At 36.1% G+C, this 21,817-nt stretch overlaps 1 protein-coding gene across 1 annotated transcript in view; it reads left to right on the top strand.

The window, feature by feature from the left end:
• The first annotated feature begins 326 nt into the window (after positions 1 to 326).
• Positions 327 to 21,817, top strand: part of LOC128232200 (prothoracicostatic peptides-like) — a 42,763-nt gene continuing 21,272 nt past the window's right edge. The window contains exon 1 of the mRNA XM_052945612.1: positions 327 to 430. The gene's annotated coding sequence lies outside the window, so the exon portion shown is untranslated. The remainder of the gene's footprint in view (positions 431 to 21,817) is intronic.

Below are 21,817 nucleotides of genomic sequence, written 5' to 3'. Positions count from 1 at the left end.
GAATACATCGTTTACAATTGGTCATCAAATATTTATGACTGTGCTTCGCCCTCGCTGTTACTAACATTAATTATCGCAAAATTGTACCCTAAACAAACATACTGTTTTTAATCCGAGCCGCGAACTTCCAATTGTTCCGGAGCATTCTCTCACCAAGCCTCTCAAATTCTCCCAGAACTGTGTTTGTTTGTCAACGGTTAAAACGGATAGACAGCCATACAAGACATACCAGAATAAAAAGCGCAAAAGGTAATAATTAATTTCTCTATTATTGGAGCCCATGTGCTAGTGTATGAAGTCACGTGACTTTACGCACCTCCGTCATTGGAGAGCAGTGTGCTTTACTGTTTTGGTCTTTAAGAAACATTTTCAGAACTGGATGGAACGCGAATAGGGAAAGAACTTGTAGGAATATATTAAGAATAAAAAGGTAATGTTGTATATATGTTGGAAATAAAAATGCTGATCATGTTTTAAAAATAATAATGCAAAATTGAAACAAAAACCATAATTTCAATAATAATAATAATAATAATAATAATAATAATAATAATAATAATAATAATAATAATAGGTATAATATTAACTAAGGTAACATAGTAAAAATGTTATTAATAATACAGTGTTAATTCATTGCTGTAATGTTTAATTTTTCTGCCTATTGTTGTTAATTTGCGAGATTTATCATTATTATAAACTTTCATGATGCTCATGTTCATTACTTGCATGAGCTGTATATAAATGGATAAGTGTTCATTTGTTGGAAGTAAAAATCTTAGCACGTGTGGAATGTGGCAATGATTTTCTTCCAGGAATGGTGGTTTCCAAGAATGTAACTTAAGCAACATTGAATCTTAAATGACATAAACATCACGTAAACCACATTCCTACACATTCAGACTGGTGTTTTTTTTTTATTAATCTCTTTTTTTCTGCAGACGTGCTATGTCATGTTAAGGTACGTTATTGTATAAGTTATCAAAAAAGAATTATGCGAGTGAATTTGATCATACATACTTTTTTCTTTCAGTTTGTCTATATTTATTTTAATCTAGATTGTCTGAAAGCATTTGCTTGAAAGTTATCAGTAGACGTTCAAGGATGATTTGTTCATGCTTTTCACCTCATTTAAAACAAAACGCAAAACAATGCACCGATTGTTCAGAACTTCATTAAAGCTAACAGCGCTGCAGACAGCATTTTTAACTTTAAAAGCTTACTTTATTCGTGATATGATCTTATACGAGCTGAAGTAGTTGTCTCGAACCTTGTTAAAAATACTGCAGGTCGCAAATGTGTCCATCGAAGTACGAAAGGAATAAAGCTAAAGCTATATATATATATATATATTTATTAAAGTCGCATCCATATATAGCTATGACATTCCTAGTCAAGTTGTTGTAAGATGTACTCTAACACCCAAATAAGATTTACCACAATTAATACAGTTGTTTTGATATACTAAAAAGGAAGAATAAATGTCGAAATCAATGGTTCTTATGAAGGATACCGAGTTTAACTTGTAAGAAATGTGCAGAAAACACGATATTTCTATGTTATGAGACGATAGTAGATCACAGTAAATATTTTAAGACTCAACAATCATCTAATATTTTGCGTTTTCAGCTATTAAATACACGGTTACAATCAGTAATTAATAGTTTCCATAAATGCATTATTTAGTTAGTAGATCGGTTATCACTCAAAATGTATGTCTGTTGTACATGTGTATGTATTGATTTTGAAAAGAGTGTCACTTAAAACAAAACTCTAAACAATCCGCACAATGTTTATCTATAATGTGGAGTACCGTGCGCATAAAACTTGCAATTCTGTTTTCGAAACAGCTATTCATACTTTATGTTCAACGTATCATACTACAACGCCATTGGGATTCTCGTCAGTACGTCTATCGAAAAGATAATTTTATAGCCATAAACAGTATACATCTGATATTGGAAACCTAAAATTGTACATGTTTTTCCTCATATACCTACTTGCGAATACATTGTTTTAATAAATTGAAAACGAAAAAAAAAAACTATGGCAAAATTTGGAAGCAACCTAAAACTGGTCATTGGCACCATTTGGCATTGCATCAATGACCCCATCAAACATACACCACATGGCCCTGCAATCACACTAAGCACCAATATATAAATTAATCAAGGTATTCCATCCAATAGTTGGTTAAATGATGATGTATGGTGACACCATATAAAACTGGTTGCATTTCAAAGTATATTGTATACAGCGTAACGATATGTCTGAATATATCAAAGTATATTGTATACAGCGTAACGATATGTCTGAATATATCAAAGTATATTGTATACAGCGTAACGATATGTCTGAATATATTAAAGTATATTGTATACAGCGTAACGATATGTCTGAATATATTAAAGTATATTGAATACAGCGTAACGATATGTCTGAATATATTAAAGTATATTGTATACAGCGTAACGATATGTCTGAATATATTAAAGTATATGAACAAATAAATGTTTTGGTACTGCCATATTAAAGGAGACTATCTATCTTACTTTCAATTCCATGACAGATCGAAATTTTAATTTGTCCAATCGGGATGGCGGTATTTTTTAAATCTGCCGTACTTATATTTTCGTAAATCTGTAATCAACCATATAATTTGATCAGGTGAATCGTTAGATTTCAACAGGGGCTGTATCAGTAAAGATGATGTAATCTCGAAACAAAAAAGGTCAAAGGTTGTTAGAATGTATATCCATGTATATGTATGTATTTATCTAATAAATGGTTACATGAGACTGTCGTTTGAAACCACTTATTTTGGTAAATACATCGGTATAGCTTTTAACAAATATAATCGTCTAAGTATAAAAAAGGTTGCATGAAACGTATCTTCTGTCAAAACCCTTTCAAATAATACTAATAGTGTATGACGTTTTTTTGTGGTAATGAGGCATAAAAGTTAAATATGATGGCTTTTGGACTTATTTGCAATTATTTGCTTTTTAGAGATGCAATACTTCAATCTTATCCGAATTGGCAATCCTGTCCTGAAACGGCAAGGGATTTCTCAATATGACTCGGATCCAACCGTCTATTAAAACAGTAAACCAACAACAATATCAGTGCAATCATTGCAAACATCAAGTAAAAACAAAAACTGAAGCAAAAACAAAGCCATTAATGGAACAATCTAGCTGACGCGACTGATATTAAACCTAAAGTATGGTAAAACTTCTAACATTTAATAGCAATCAGTTCGAATAAGATATTTATAATAATTCATTGAATAATACAATGTAATTTACAGGGGCAAGCCAACTAGTCTAGCAATTTGCGATGACCTAGCCACGAACATGGTTAAGTCAAATCTCAATCTCAGACTCAACTCTTTTAGTATAAACTAAATTATTTTAGCTCGGTTGTGACGAAGGCACAACCTATAGAGTCATTCTCGAGTCTGTTTCCTGGGCAGAAACCAGTACTGTGTCCTTTTTTGAGGGGTCATAGCATTTTATTTACATCTTAACATCATAAGTATTTCAAACTTGTATATGTTTTTTCTTCTTTTTTTAAAAAAAAGAGAGCATTGTTTCATAAAATATGTTGATTAATATGTGTGGTCAAGATTCGTAAGAAAAAATGATTCTTCAGCAAGAAAAGTATTTGAGTACAACTAACTGTTCTTGAGCAGTTACAGTGTGTGTATACCACGTGATAAATTACGTCATATATTCTACATCGGAAGGCATCATTTTGCTTCAAATGAAGACTTAATGCACCAGTCAATTGTAACCACGCCCCCCCCAGGTCCGGGGAATAGTGGGGACTTTGACTTTCGGTCCAGCCAGCCCCGGCTAAAATCCCCGCCCTGCGGGGACGAACAGATAGTAAAATGCCCGCCAAATGCCCCTGCACCCCAGGGACCCTAGGTAAGGCCCATTCCCCGCTATATTTAAAGCGACTACAAAACCACCGCATTCACCCGGCACTGCGGGGCCATCTGAAAGGTAAAAACACGGCCCATTTCCCAGGCTATCTCCGGCATACCCCCGGACCTGGGGGGCGTGATTACAACTGACTGATGCATAAATCGAAGATAACTACACAATTTTTAATGAAACAAAGGGCAGTCTATGCCGCTTAAAGAGTCCCGCCTTCGTTTCATTACCGAAGTTCGATAAGGTGATTAGTTTCAGCAAACACTTCCGACAGACCTGTTACCAAAATAATGTTTTGACAGTGCTCCGTCAGACGGCTGTATTGTGAAAAGGTTTGTCAGAGTGTTTAAAGAAACTAAACACTCAATTAAACTCTAATAAATCCGAAGGCAGGGCTCCGTCAGACGGCCGTTTTGTGAAAAGGTTTGTCGAAGTGTTTTTATAAACTGAACTCTAAATCTAACTTTGGTAGAAGACCGAAGGCAGTGTTCAATAAGCGGCGTAGGCTGCGCTGTGTTTCATTTAAATTAGTGAAGAACTAGTGAAGTTATCTTTGTTTATTTAAAGTCTTCATTCGAAGCAAAATGTTGACCTCCGACATAGAAATATGACGCAATTTATCACGTGGTATTCACACTGAGTTACTCAAGTACATTTGCTCTAGAATAAAGTTTCGTTACATATTGACAAAAGGTCTTTATCAACACAATCTATGCGAAATAGGCTTTTAAAAGAGTAAAAAGTATATATGATTTTAAAGAACTTTTGATGTTATATACTTAAATAAGTTGAGTTTGAGATTAATTTTGACTTCACTATTTTTGTGATATCGGGGCCAGTTTAAAGGCATAATATTAAAGTCTAGTAGACAATAAGCGAAATACACAGAACGCACATAACAATACATTCAAGCACATTCAAACACCGCAATCATACAACACATGCACCGAAATAAATGTATTTGAAATTGTTGGGGTAACCACCTTGGAACGATCACATTCGAAACTCCTCGGCCATTTTTATCGAAAACAAAACTCCTCGGCCATTTTTATCGAAAACAAAACTCTATCGAAAACAAAACTCCTCGGCCATTTTTATCGAAAAGAAAACTCCTCGGCCATTTTTTATCGAAAACAAAACTCCTCGGCCATTTTTATCGAAAACAACCTCGGGTGTATGCCTGTACACCTGTAGAAGTAGTTCGTAAAATATTGAATTATATCACTAATTAAATGTTGTGTTTTAGCTCGTATTTGTTGTTCTTAGTTTAAATTGATTGCAAGTGAAGTGTATTATTGCAAACATAATTAAGATTCCCAAGAGTTAAGTCATAAAGTTGACTTAGGCCGAGATTGTTTTCGATAAAAATGGCCGAGGAGTTCCGCATGGGAACGATCAGTATATCAGGAGATGATTGGGGGTTTAAACGTTCTATTAGATTATCATATTAAACAACGAGAACAAGAACAAGAACAGATGACGAAGTAAAATAATCTGTCCCAATGCTGTTACGAACATTGTTTACGGTACGGTAACAGTAAAACAATATACACTTTTGGTACGTGGCGAACAAATGCCTTCATTTTCACAATAAGCCAAACAATACAGAAACAAAAAGGTAGTCTGATATAACGTATATATTTATATATCATCGGGCTGATAAGATGTGTAATTTCATGTAGGACTAAACTGTTGCAATTCATATATCTGCTAAGATTAATGAGTTTTCCATACTGGTTCCATTTTTTAAATGATGAAATATATCTATACTGCAAGGATATGATGTACGTATTAAAATATTGAGGGCAATTGTTTGTTTCAGTGTAAGATCGTAATATATTTCAACGGGTGTGCCAAATGATGATTAAGGATGACGTGGATCTCATTTAAAACTATAATATCTAAGTATTGGGTCATATAAATGTCTAGAAATAATGATCATTAATACCAACCTTCTTTAATTGCGAGATTTTCTTTCCTTGGCATTTCCTCAAATGATTTTTTGTTTACTTTTTGCAATCGACCGCCGTATTAAGATACTTTTAATCTCTATTTACATGGGAATTCAAAATAATGATATTTCCTTTGTTCACCGAGTAGACTTAACGAGGGGCTGGTAATGGAATTTAAAATAAGTCAATGACATTTGTGAACTTAACTACAAATCCTCCCTACTATTCATATTGCTGTACTAAAAGGGTATGGGTCCAATGACTGGTTAACCGAAACATATGACACAGTCCATTTTTATTTTCTCTGTTTTATATTTTATTATAGTATTTCGAAACATTCAATTTGCTTGATGATGGTTTCGGAAGAAAACAGCACAGATGACCCTTTTTGCAACGTAATTCAATTCTTTACATTTACCAGTCGCAGTGACTTAAAGAAATCAATCGGAGCACATTCGGCTATTTATGGCAAGATACGCTTCGGACATCATTATCATATACTCAGGAAAACTAGAAACGTCCCTGTTTTATAGCCGGCGAAGCCTTGTCTGTGTAGTTGCTACATGTTCAATGTACATGTAGTTTAAAACCTGGCGATGTTCAGAATACGATCGTGTACAGTTTACCCGATACCCGACGGTTTACATATCGGCCAGTAACCGCAACGGTCATTTGCACGTTTTGCACGTGCACGCTATACATGTCATCCATATGTTGATTCAGTTCATGTCGTACCATTCATGCGATAGGGGCTATTCTGAAAATTATTTTTTTTCTTTATTTTTTCACTGTTTTCGATGTGCACGGCTTTCCGAAAACGAGCGAAATCCGGCAATTGGGATGCTTGCGGTTGGGATGTCCGCCAGGGTAGTCGCGCGTCGGTTCGGGTGCTGTCGGAAGACGATTAATCGTCTTGCATCCCGGTACCAGCAGACTGGGGCTGTTCACGACCGGCAGCGACCTGGTAGGCCTCGTGTAACAACGACTAGAGCAGATCGTTTCATTACGTTGACGCATTTACGTCAACGTCAATTGACAGTCACTGCTAAGCAATACGGTGTCTCAGGGCAGACAATTCGCAACCGGTTGCGTCGTAACGCCCAACCAATCAGGGCACGCCGCCCGTACACTGGTCAGATAATGACCCAACGTCACCGTGCTGCCAGGCTGTTATGGGTGCGACGTCATCTGATTTGGAGAAGGGTTGACTGGAACCGAGTTTTGTTCACCGATGAATCTCGGTTCACAGTTAGTCATGCTGACGGAAGATTACGGGTATACAGACGTAAAAATGAAAGATTCGCCGATTGTTGCATTGTTGAGAACAGGTTTGGGGGAGGGAGCGTAATGGTGTGGGGTGGGATCATGGGAAACCGTAAGACAGATTTGTTTGTTGTACAGGGCAACATTAATGCACAGCGTTATGTTGCAGACGTGCTAAATGCATATGCCTTACCATTTATTCGTCAGCATGGTACTGGTGTAACATTGATGCATGCCAATGCCCGCCCTCATGTAGCCAGGGTCACCACTCAATTCTTGCAGCAATGTCAACGTCATGCCATGGCCCGCGGTTTCCCCGGATCTTAACCCCATTGAGCACACATGGGATCAGCTGGGCCGCAAAGCACGAGCTAACCATCAGATTGACAATGTTCGCGATCTTACACGGGCGTTACAACAGGAGTGGAGGAATTTGCCCAACGCACTGGTATTGCGTTACGTTACGTCGATGCGGCGTAGGATCATTGCATGTATTCATGCAAATGGTGGCCACACTCGGTGCTAAAGAGATTTTCTGGATGCGCCACATTTCGTATTGAAATTCCATCTCTAAACATTCAATAACACCTTTCTGAGTTTTGGGATTTTTGATTTTGACCCCTACCTCCCTTGACCGGTTATCTCTCGAAAAGTTAACAAGATAGCCAGATGTTATTTATTGGTTTTGATACAGAAATGAATGAACTTGTTTTTCTATTTTGATTCATAAAAGTAACCCTTTTGATTTTCGATAAATCTTTCCTGAAATATGGAGGGACGTTTCTATTTTTGCTGAGTAAAGAACGTAGAAGAAAACCATATTAAAAGTAGCCCGAAAACCTCATGTTAATATTATTATCATGTATGTCACCATATCAAAAGTAGCCCAGCAAGCTCGTGTTAACGTTATTACCATATAGGAAGCCATAATGAAAGTAGCCCGCCAAGTTCATGTTTACGTTATTACCATATAGGAAGCCATATTGAAAGTAGCCCACCAAGCTCATGTTTACGTTATTACCATATAGGAAGCCATATTGAAAGTAGCCCACCAAGCTCATGTTTACGGTATTACCATATAGGAAGCCATATTGAAAGTAGCCCGCCAAGCTCATGTTTACGGTATTACCATATAGGAAGCCATATTGAAAGTAGCCCGCCAAGCTCATGTTTACGGTATTACCATATAGGAAGCCATATTGAAAGTAGCCCACCATGCTCATGTTTACGGTATTACCATGTAGGAAGCCATATTGAAAGTAGCCCGCCAAGCTCATGTTTACGTTATTACCATATAGGAAGCCATATTGAAAGTAGCCCACCATGCTCATGTTTACGGTATTACCATATAGGAAGCCATATTGAAAGTAGCCCGCCAAGCTCATGTTTACGTTATTACCATATAGGAAGCCATATTGAAAGTAGCCCACCATGCTCATGTTTACGTTATTACCATATAGGAAGCCATATTGAAAGTAGCCCGCCAAGCTCATGTTTACGGTATTACCATATAGGAAGCCATATTGAAAGTAGCCCACCAAGCTCATGTTTACGTTATTACCATATAGGAAGCCATATTGAAAGTAGCCCACCAAGCTCATGTTTACGTTATTACCATATAGGAAGCCATATTGAAAGTAGCCCGCCAAGCTCATGTTTACGGTATTACCATATAGGAAGCCATATTGAAAGTAGCCCACCAAGCTCATGTTAACGTTATTACCATATAGGAAGCCATATTGAAAGTAGCCCGCCAAGCTCATGTATTGAAAGTAGCCCACCAAGCTCATGTTTACGTTATTACCATATAGGAAGCCATATTGAAAGTAGCCCGCCAAGCTCATGTTTACGGTATTACCATATAGGAAGCCATATTGAAAGTAGCCCACCAAGCTCATGTTAACGTTATTACCATATAGGAAGCCATATTGAAAGTAGCCCGCCAAGCTCATGTTTACGGTATTACCATATAGGAAGCCATAATGAAAGTAGCCCGCCAAGCTCATGTTAACGTTATTACCATATAGGAAGCCATATTGAAAGTAGCCCACCAAGCTCGTGTTAACGTTATTACCATATAGGAAGCCATATTGAAAGTAGCCCGCCAAGCTCATGTTTACGTACTTATCACGAAGGTCGCAATATCAAAAGCAGCCCGCCAAGCACGTATTCACGTCTTTACCAATAAACTAGACCTGGTATTAAAAGTATGTTTGCAATTAAGTTTGTCACTGTTCCCTGTTGTCATCGTTATGAAGAAACTAGACAGGGGAAGGTGTGTTTGCAACTTGTCTTGTCTCAGAGCCCCGTGGGTGTCGTTTTATAAAAAAAACTAGTCAAGGGTACGTGTTTGCAACTAAGCTTGTCCCTGTGGTTTTCTTTCTGAATAAACTATGCATGGGCACGTGTGTTTGCAGCTTATCTAGCCCCTCTGCCATATGGTGGGGGCATGACTGCTCTTGTCAATGTGCCCAGTGATCTCCAATATGATTAAACTATTCTTGACTTGATGTGTTTTGAACTAATCTTGTCAATGTGCCCAGTGATCTCCAATATGATTAAACTATTCTTGACTTGATGTGTTTTGAACTAATCTTGTCAATGTGCCCAGTGATCTCCAATATGATTAAACTATTCTTGACTTGATGTGTTTTGAACTAATCTTGTCAATGTGCCCAGTGATCTCCAATATGATTAAACTATTCTTGACTTTATGTGTTTTGAACTAATCTTGTCAATGTGCCCAGTGATCTTCATTCTGTATAAACAAGAACATGGTAGGTGTGTTTTCAACTAAGCTTGTCCCTGTGCCCAGTGACCGTCATTATGTATACATTAGATCAAGGTAGGTGTGTTTGTAACTAAAAGCTTGTGCCCTAGCTGTTTTCGCTCGTTGTTCTGTAAACTCTAGTCCAGCTATAATAGCTAATATGAAACAATGTATGAATATATCTACATCATTGAACGTTCAAAATTATGTAACCTCACCTTTAGTGATATTTCCAAAGCAAACTTAGCAAACCAGTCGTTGTAGGAAAAATGCAATAAGTTTATGTTTTTAGATAATGGGCACAACCAATGCTAGAACAGTGTTGTTGTAATTGTTGTTGTTGTTGTTGGTGGTGGTGGTGGTGATTTTCAAGGAGACTGACCACGTTTAGATACTGTTCGTGTTTTTCTTTGGATGTTTATTTTCGTTTTGGTGATATTGGAAATCATCCCAATAGTAGAGAAAACCCAATTGGAAATCATTCCCATGGTAGAAAACCCAATTGGAAATCATCCCCTTTGTAAAAAAAACAATTACAAAGCATCCCCATAGTAGAAAACCCAATTGGAAATCATCACCATAGTAGACCCGCCCCCCCCCCCCCCCCCACTACAAAGCATCACCATAGTAGAAAACCCAATTGGAAATCATCACCATAGTAGAAAAACCAATTGGAAATCATCACCATAGTAGAAAAACCAATGAATATCATTACCATAGTAGACCCCCCCCCACTACAAATCATCCCCATAGTAGAAAAACCAACTGGAAATTATCCCCATAGTAGAAAACCAAATTGGAAGTCGTCACCATAGCAGAAAAACCAATGAAAATAATCACCATAATAGAAAAACCAATGGAAATCATCACCATAGTAGAACCCCCCACTACAAATTATCCCCATAATAGAAAAAAAACAATTGGAAATTATCCCCTATAGTAGGAAACCCAATTGGAAATCATCCCCATAGTAGAACACCCAATTGGAAATCATCCCCATAGTAGAAAACCCAATTGGAAATCATCACCATAGTAGAAAACCCAATTGGAAATCATCCCCAAAGTTGAAAACCCAATTGGAAATCATCCCCAAAGTAGAAAACCCAATTGGAAATCATCCCCATAGTAGAAAACCCAATTGGAAATCATCACCATAGTAGAAAACCCAATTGGAAATCATCCCCAAAGTTGAAAACCCAATTTGAAATCATCCCCAAAGTAGAAAACTCAATTGGAAATCATCCCCTTAGTAGAAAACCCAATTGGAAATCATCCCCTTAGTAGAAAATCCAATTGGAAATCATCCCCATAGTAGAAAACCCAATTGGAAATCATCCCCATAGTAGAAAACCCAATTGGAAATCATCCCCATAGTAGAAATACCAACAGGAAATCATCCCAATAGTAGAAAAAATATAATCAACATAATAGAAAAATCAATTGGAAAATATCCCCATAGGAGAAAAACCAATTGAAATCATCACCATAGTAGAAAAACCAATGGAAATCATCACCATAGTAGAAAAAATAATATAAATCATCCCCATAGTAGAAAAACAAATTGCGAATCATCCCCATAGTAGAAAAACCAATTGAAAATCATCACCATAGTACAAAACACTATTGGAAATCATCCCCATAGTAAAAAAACAATCGAAATCATCACCATAGTAGAAAAAATAATTGGGAATCATCTCCATACTAGAAAAACAAATTGGAAATCATCAGAATAGTAGAAAAACAAATTGAAAATCATCACCATAGTAGAATTTTTTTTTAAATTATCCCCATTTTGTTTTTAAAACCACTTTTCTAGCATCTGTGCAAAAACTTTTTTGAAGGCATTTTCCATTGATAAATGATCATCTATTAGGAAACATTATGCAGTTTTGATGAACAATAAACTCCAACATATTTTTTTTTTATATTTGATTTCTCTTTTATTCTATTTGCTCGTCAGACATTTTCCCTGGACAAAAATGAAACAAAATATTAAGAGAAAACAGGGGTCTGAGATGTCTAATGGACGGATACATAGCGTTTATATTAGCTTATGCCAGGAGGATGCTGTAGTATAGTTTATCCTTTTGAAAGATCAAATGCAATATTTATATACTTGGCAGTTAAAACATAAAGAACTCATTTAAGATAAAATTTATATCAGCTGCCGTCCAATGCAAACTATTAAGGCACCACCAGCTCTTTTCTACGAAATCAGCCTGTCTTTTCTGCACAACCAGCTCTTTTCTACGAAATCAGCCTGTCTTTTCTGCACAACCAGCTCTTTTCTACGAAATCAGCCTGTCTTTTCTGCACCACCAGCTCTTTTCTACGATATCTGCCTGTCTTTTCTGCACCACCAGCTCTTTTCTACGATATCTGCCTGTCTTTTCTGCACCACCAGCTCTTTTCTACGATATCTGCCTGTCTTTTCTGCACAATCAGCTCTTTTCTACGACATCTGCCTGTCTTTTCTGCACCCCCTGCTCTTTTCTACGACATTTGCCTGTCTTTTCTGCACAACCAGCTCTTTTCTACGACATCTGCCTGTCTTTTCTGCACCCCCTGCTCTTTTCTACGATATTTGCTTGTCTTTTCTGCACCCCCTGCTCTTTTCTACGACATCTGACTGTCTTTTCTGCACCCCCTGCTCTTTTCTACGATATCTGCGTGTCTTTTCTGCTTTAGCACTCTGCAATGATCATGCAGCATCACCGCTAATTTTAAGTCTGTCTAAACCATTTTATAGTTAATAGTGCATATGTAATGGACACTCGTTCACAAATGCTCTTAATCTTTATGTGTTTGTGTTTCGCTGTTTGAAGCTATTTTCAACGAGTGTAATAATTCAATCGAACTGCAGGAATTTTGTTTTTATTATGAGTTCGTAGGAACTCGACATCTCGTTTAAAAATACAGACAGATTGTATTGTCTTTGAAACACACATTATTAATAAATCTTTTGATGCTTTACAGACCTTTTTCATATGAGCGTCCAGTCATGATTTGTATTATAAAGTGTTTTTTATGTTGCAAGTTTCAAACGAATTGCATTTCTCCATGCAGCTTAGTAGTGCATAATTCAAAATACCCTAGTTTGTAGATGGTGGCAAAAAAGATGATACATTGTTTCAATTACTTTAAAGGGGATCTGCGTGGGTTTTAAATTATCAGAAATTAAAATCATTTTTCTGTTTCCCAGAAACGAAAGACACGTTTCAATGTTTTATTGTAAACAACTGTCTTTCATCGACACCTGATCTCATCTTTACAACTTTTTTGTTGTTCTACATGCAATAAAGTTTGACTGACTTTTCATTTTTTACATAAACCGCTTAAACCACGTGCGTAAAAGGAACGCTATTTCTCAGATGTTAGTTAACAGCACATTAAAGCGTCCAGTAGGTCATTTTGCCTTTTATGAAATAACATCACAAATGTCCTTAAAGCAGATGTCATTAAGGAATGATTTGTGGCTGCTGGTTTTATGATGAATGAGGTTGAAGACGATCACATTTAGGAGACAGTAATTAATGAAAGGAAATGAAGGGAACTTTCAATTAAACACTAATGCCTTCGGCGTGTGGATATTTGACAAACACAAACTTTCAGAGTCTACTGGAGAGGTTTTTTTAGCAGTTCGCATCAGGTACTGGACGATTAAAAGTAATGACCTTTCCGAATGACTTGTGACAATAAATTCCAGTTGAACGTCTACTTTATATAGAAAGACGCTCCCCACTCCATGTGATTAAATATTGGTTCCCATTAAAGACATTTATATTTCTTTGCACCGAACAGGCACGATTACACCGGCTGTTCATGAAACTTACCAATTCCAAAGCACTGTACCCGACGAAAAGCCATTTGTTTCAAAGAACTAAATATCATTTTTACCAGACCTAAATACATTTTCAGGCGACATTTGACATTCCGAGAAATTTCTCGCAGATAAAACTCTTAAAAAACATACCCACGTCACAGTTTTGAGAACAAGACCGACTTGGATTCAAACCATGCACTCTTGTGCCTTTTTTTCTCTTTTGGTGAATAATTTATTTGTTATTTAATAGTCTACATATTGTCAACTTGAAGTACAAGTATCGTTTATTCCGTTTATAGAATATACTGTTTCATCACCGTTTCAGCGAAATACGAATCTAAATAATACTTTATAGGTGAATATGCCAATGTTTGAGACGACATGTTATTTTAGTCATGTTATTTTAATCGAACTGGTAGGGTTCACAGTGTTCAGTTGAAGGTTTACGTAAGCAGAAACCGTTTTCTTCCACCCCAGATAAATAAATCCATATAGTTGACCATGCTGGAAATCCTTATCTTGGCCACGGGCAATGATAAAAAGTGCCCGTATGTGGAAAAATATAAAAAAAAATACATTTTTACCGTATTTGTAAAAACTGACGTGGGAGAAATAACATCTACTATGGCCGCTCGAGTATCATAGGTTAAATTCGGCTCCGCATAAAAACCTACGCTCGGGTCGGAACACTCGATACCATGGAAGATCCTTATATTCATACACGATATGATCTTTCCCTAAAATTTGGTACGTGTTATTCAGGATCTCTTTGATGAAAGAACAAACACACTCAAACTATGATTCGGTACGCAGACAATGAAAGTCGTTAAATATAATACGCACTGCAGGACTCGGGTAGAAACTGAAGGAGAACTTAGGATGTAATGGGGGGGGGGGGGGGGTCACAGACCATATATTCTGTTTATTACATCAATACAACATATATACATCACATAATACTTAAACCATGCATTGCCATTTAGTGTATGAGTTATACGAGACTATAGCACACACAAAATAATACTATACAAAACTAATACAACATCTTAAATCGGTATATATACAACATAAATCATTGCACACATATTGGACACCATATATCTATTTACAAAAGTAAGAAACTAGAAACCAATGCTAATCTTGTTTTAAAACTTAGTTAAATCAAACAAAATAAAATACTGAAAACATACGACCGAAATTCACTACCATTGTTTATGCTGTGATCAACATACGTTTTTATATTTACACTGCAACTTCCATTCCTTAGATAAACAGCCTTTCGGCAATTGCGTTCATCAATCGATGAACGCATCATCTTCGGATATGTTCGGATCGCAATTCATCGCATAACAATATACATGAGCAATATTGATCTTGTTATTGTTTGTATTGTGTCAGCAGGTCCCGTAAAATATAAATCAACATTTTAGAAAGTGTTATTTTTTTTAAATTTTAAATGTATTGTTGCCATAAGTGTTTACATTTTACGTTTAAAAGTGATTTCAAGTGGTTGAACTTTTCCCGCGTTATTGTGACGGCATTTGAAAAAAATGCTTCCGGTTACCGTCGGGTCGTTCTATTTACAGAATGGGTAAGAAAGGGTTACTGAAAGGTTTTCATAAATGAAATGAAGTATTTTTTTAACAATTATTGAATGAAATAATGAACTATTGGTGTAAATATAAGTAATGAATTGCAGGGTTGATGTCATTATCGGGAATATGAACGCAATTGTGATGGTCAAAGTACGCGTGGAGTCCACACACTTTGACCAGCCCAATTTCGTTCATACCCCGATAATGACATCAACCCCGAAATTCATTCCTTAAATAGTTGACTGTGACAAAGAACATTGCTAAAAATGACAAGTAGTAAGTTCTTAATAGTCTTTGGTATCTTCATTTTAATTTTAAATAAACAGATATAATAAAAAAAAAACACCATAAAACAAATGACGCCTGTTGACGCGTGGAAATTAAAATTGTTTTTACAAAAGAACAAAGAGAGGTCAGAGACACTTCAGGAAACGCACAAGCCAGAACAAAGGTGAACTCGACTAGAAGTTATGCTGATTTACTGGTTGTAGTAATGGATAAACGAAGACACCTTTAAACAATATTAATAGCTACATATAATACAAGCGAAGACGTACAAACATTGTAAATATCCATAGGTGATACACTATAGACACAATGTAGTGAGGCAGTGTATCTGATGTATATTAACCTATATTGATAATGTTGCAGAATAAAACATGTACATGAAGTTAGCGGCCTAGTGGCCTAGCGGCTTAGCGGCCTAGCGGCCTAGCAGCCTGAAGTTAGCGGCCTGGCGGCCTAGCGGCGTGAAGCTAGCGGCCTAATTATTTTTTTCTATTTCTTAGCAATTGTTAATGCGTTTTTTTTTTATTGTTTTAGAATAAAAGGTAAAGAAAAATATTCTGAATAGATAACAATTTAAGGCCGCTATGTAACTATATGAATAAAAAACTTTGATTTATCATTGTTTAAAAAAAAACGCATTAACAATTGCTTGGAAATAGAAAAATATAATTAGGCCGCCAGGCCGCTAGGCTGCCAACTTCACGCCGCTAGGCCGCTAGGCCGCCAGGCCGCTAACTTCACGCCGCTAGGCCGCTAGGTCGCTAGGCCGCTAACTTCACGCCGCTAGGCCGCTAACTTCACGCCGCTAGGCTGCTAGGCCGCTAGGCCGCTAACTTCACGTACATGAATAAAACGATCTTATGCGATGTCTCCTTTGATGTGACAATTCATGCAGAAGAATACTTTGATAAATAATGTAAACTGTTTGGAAGTATTTGCGTGAAAAGAGGAAGAATATGGTAGATGAGTGAGTGGGAATGGGGACGGGTTAGCCAAAGACTTCAGCGAACACGTTATATAATACCTTTCGGAATGTGTTCAATGTGTAGTAAACATAAAATAAATACATTAAAGCTATGGAAGCCAGAACTAGGGACGGATCATTGTTTGTGGTAGAATCATTTGGTCTGTAAAAGAAGAAAAACAGTTTAAAACCATGCTGGTTTGCCGAATATAATTATGGAAGTGTTTAAAAGTGGAAGAATCTGCTGTTGTTGATGTATTTAAGTAACTATTTCTTAACTCACATTTTTTCTTTACTCTTCGTATTCTGGGTTTAACGACTCGAACAGTGTTTTGGGATATAACGTCCAATAACTTTTTATTTTGCAATAATTGAACTTCTGTTTTCACTAACCAGTCTAACCGAACGCCTATTGATTTGTCTTTTTATTTCTATGAGATCAAAAAATATTTTACAATTTTAACAACGAATATCATCATCTTAATACGAATTGTAATTGAAGTAAAAGCTACATGTTAACAAAATATCTCGAAAATAACAAAATCATTTTAAATGATTAAATTTAGATAACGAATTAAATCAGAAACTTAAAATGCTTGCAATTATTTTAGGTGAAAACTGCCCCAAATACAATCTCGAATGCATGATTCTACTCCGATAGCATTTTCACCGTATTTCATCGTCAGCACCAGCATGTTCGTCCTTTGGGTGCACCAGTCAATGAATGGTAGATACAAGGGAAACATGTGGTTGACACCTCGGAATGAATAATTGATGAAATTATTCTGCGATTGCGTTGGAACTTGTAACTTGCATAATAGCTTCGTAAAAGCTTTGAATTAAACAGAACAGAACACAACGAAGCTGAACCCTGATAAAATTTACACGTGATCAAAGTGCCAGACAGTGAATTTTTTACTTTAAGTCTCAATTTAGATCAAATAATAAATAAAATGATGTCACATATGTAGAAGTATTTGTTGAATATCTTGACGATGTTTAACAAATCCATGGAAACTTAAGTTACGAGTCGAAGGGAAATCTCCCACAACAAAAGAAGGATAGTTAGGGTGAACCCGAAGGCCGCCTTCGACCTATATTGAATTTATAACATATTTCAGCAATTCACGAACATATGACAAATGTTTGACCAAACCGGATTCAAAAACAATTCATGAATTCTGGATAGAACGTTACCCAATTTTGAGGGAAACAATAATGGCATAACCGCATCCTATATGGATCTTGAATGTGTACCACCTAAGTATTTCAGCGAACGCATATATGATTCGAATGTCTTGAGAGTACAAACATCTAGAAACAATGATCATGGCACGGTGACAAAGCTAGAACCCATCGAACATAGTCTCAAGGCGGCTAATGAACACATATGCATGCTAGATGAAGCCTAGATAACCATGCCAAGATCAAGGAAACAACCTCAATTTACTTCAGGATTGAAATGGCCTGTCTTCTATTTCCCGTAACCCCCGAACGAGAACAGATATCAGCATAGAGAATATTAAAAAGTACCAAATACGAGCAAAGTTCGTTCTGTTTGATGATATAGCACCAATGATGTTACACTCGTAAATAAAAAAGTGAACGCATGGTGATGTTCACCACCAAGGTTGTGTTGACACCATAATGCGTTCCCACATGGACTGAACACTTCGAATCCCTTCTGATTTTAAGTTGAATTCCGCTGCCGAAAATTTGCAAATTTAAGCCTACCAGAATTGTTTGAAACCAAAATGAGGCGAGGTTCCGTCACGGCCTAACAGGGCGCTCTTTTATTAGCAACGCAGCTCGTGGGAAAGGATAAGCAGACAAGTCCCAGCAATTATACAATGCAAAAATAAAATACTGAAATTCTTGATTTTATAATATTGTGCTAAAACAGGTGCTCACATATTACATACCTTTTATTGAGAGGTTAGGCGCAGAACAAACTTAATATTTTGACAATCGTGAATCCTATTGTTTCTTTTTTCCTGTTCGTAGATTTATAATTATGACTGTTTTACGACAACTACCTACAGTCTGTTTGAACTAATGCATATAGCGATTTCAACCAATGGGGTCATTACAGATGCAAATGTGAAATGTGTCCCGAGACTCAGTTGTACTTTCTTTGGATAAAAAAGAATGGATGACTTTATACAAACTACTTGCGAAAAAAAGACAAAACTCTCGTTTTAATATGAAACTGATCATCATTTTCCAACACAATTTTATAATGCTGAATCCGCTAGATCCTTTAATCTCGTTTGGATGTAGTGCTCGAAAAAAAAATAAACAGTACTTTTATCATCATTTTTATATATCTTTAAACTGCCTGACTAACCCATAAAAATTCACCCAGCATTGGCAAAATCGATAATCACAAACGTTCTACCACAAAATCTGAGCATATGTCTGATTGTCAACAACTCAACTCAACTTTGTTCAGTACATAAAGGCCTCCGCCCCAAAATACATACATACCAAGCATGGTGTAGAAACTTCCTCTCATTTCTACGCCTTGTGAGATCCCAGCATGCACACAATGATGTTTTAAACGCATCAGGCGGTTGTTCTGAGAAGGATAGTGATCAAACCCCATCAAACATACTCCAACAGCCTTGGAAAATCTAATTAATATACACGTGTATAACACTGTTAACCATCACTACCAAAGTATAATGGCGACGTACTTGCATTTATGCACTGTTAAAATAGTTTGTTAGGTACCTATTGTTGTCTGAATCAACAGAAACAATAAATAGCCAATCAATATTTACAAAACAATGTTTGGAATAACACATATTTCCTATTTGGAATGTGTGTACGTTTGCGTCCCCCACCTTCAGTATTGTTTGGGCCCTTACCATGTGCCTCTAAACAGGGTTTATATTTGAATATCTAACTAATGGGCTTTTCCCTGTAATTTTCGTTGTATTTGTAGGGTTACATCACGTGTGGCTTACACAAGAAGTTGGTAATATTTCAGGTTTTGTGTCAATTTTGAAGCAAAGAATACGAGACTTTTATGTTCAAATTTAAACAGCAGATTGTCATTAGAATATTTCTAATCTTGAATTAAAACCCTATCTTAAGTGTGTTAATGTACAGAAATTTAGAGTTGCTTTAAGCCAGCTTAGATTATCGTCGCATCGGTTAAATATAGAAGTTGGTAGGTGGAATGATACAATTTTGGAACAAAGACTTTGCCCACATTGTAATGTCTTAGAAGACAAATTTCATTTTTTGCTTGAATGCAGGCTCCTCTATAAAAATATTAGATCTAAATTATCGTACTAATCCAAATATGTTTAATAGTTGTAACTTGTAAAAGGACGTACTAATTCTTTTGATTAACATTTGCTACTATTTTGTTACTGTAATAAATCTCAACTAGTTAAACAACTTATATAAACCGCCAAATAAACTGTTCTGTTCTGTTTTATGATAAGCAAATACAATTCTTGCATGTGCTGTTCCGGTGTGGCTGGGGTGTCCGCACGGATATGCAGTTAAAGCTTAAATAAGCTAAATTAAGCTAAATATCATCAAATATCCGAACAAGATCATAAAATAAACTGTGCTTATTTTTTAGTATAAGATTGTATTTTATTTCAGTCGGTATCATAGAAAATTAATGTTTACAGTCGTGGCTGCATCATTCGTGAAAATATAATTCCTATGACTGCTCGTGAAATAAAATACTATCTTACACTATAGGCAACAACAATCCTCTACACTTGTAGTTCATAGAGATGTCGAAATTGAGCATGATGCTTAGCTCTGGCTTATAAACAATATGACTGAACAATATGACTGAACACTATGACTGAACACTATGACTGAACAATATGACTGAACACTATGACTGAACACTATGACTGAACACTATGACTGAACACTATGACTGAACAATATGACTGAACACTATGACTGAACAATATGACTGAACAATATGACTGAACAATATGACTGAACAATATGACTGAACAATATGACTGAACAATATGACTGAACACTATGACTGAACACTATGACTGAACACTATGACTGAACACTATGACTGAACAATATGACTGAACACTATGACTGAACAATATGACTGAACAATATGACTGAACAATATGACTGAACAATATGACTGACTGAACAATATGACTGACTGAACAATATGACTGACTGAACAATATGACTGAACAATTGAACAATATGACTGAACAATATGACTGAACAATATGACTGAACAATATGACTGAACAATATGACTGAACAATATCTAAACCATTTCAGTAGCAAAACATACCAATGGCAATGTCTAGAGCAGCAATTAGCCTCAACAAGTTTCATTCAACAAACAAACAAGAATCATATTCACCTCTTCATATCATTGCAAAAGTATATCGTGATACGCCTTTGATTCTGTATTTCTTATGACTTTTTGATTCAACATCTACCAAACAATACCAATATAAATACGTGACAAAAAATGCCAATTAACAGTGAATGAATATTTCTCTGTAACAGCGGTAAGATAAGATAGACATGTTCTTGAAAGATTGTGTTAATATTTCAAACAAATCTATCTCCAGAGCAGAAAATATACTTGAGTAATTCCTAAAAAACAGTGAATTCTATTCAAATATATTTTTGGCTGTAGAATATTTTCCCCTTGGAATCCTGACCAAAGGTTTTATTCAAAATATTCTATAGTACAATGCGCTTTTAAAAGGTGTAAAAACATACATGATTTTTTATTTTTTTATTTTTTGATGCTATGTGCTAAAATGAGCTGAGACTGAGATTGAGATTTGACTTAAGTATTTTCGTGATATTGGGGCCATGTCTCTGTGAAAGAAGAATGTTTGGCTAATTGGAATCGTTTGTTCCATTCGATATACATGCAATTGAATTACACCATTCGTTGTGATTGTATCTCTTGCCTTTGTTTCATAATTCATTAACAAAATCAAACAGAGAACCTCCCATGATATTTCCTTATCTCAAATGAGAGATATTGAGCCTTTCATACACAGACACAGACACAGAAATTAGTTGACCTACGCCCATGTTATTCTGGTATTTTGTAAATGGATTCTAGATCGTTAGCTATTCAGTGCTTGTTAACCGGATTTGAAATGATGTAACATGCAAAGGCATCATTTTGTTCTGTGTTAATGTTATTGCAATGTGCTCATTATTGAAGCTAGACTTCTGTCCAACT

The sequence above is a fragment of the Mya arenaria genome, chromosome 4 (genome assembly GCF_026914265.1).
Source record: "Mya arenaria isolate MELC-2E11 chromosome 4, ASM2691426v1".
Lineage (NCBI taxonomy): Eukaryota > Metazoa > Mollusca > Bivalvia > Myida > Myidae > Mya > Mya arenaria.
Note: the sequence above shows the minus strand (reverse complement) of the source record. Positions and strands in the feature narration are given on the sequence as shown.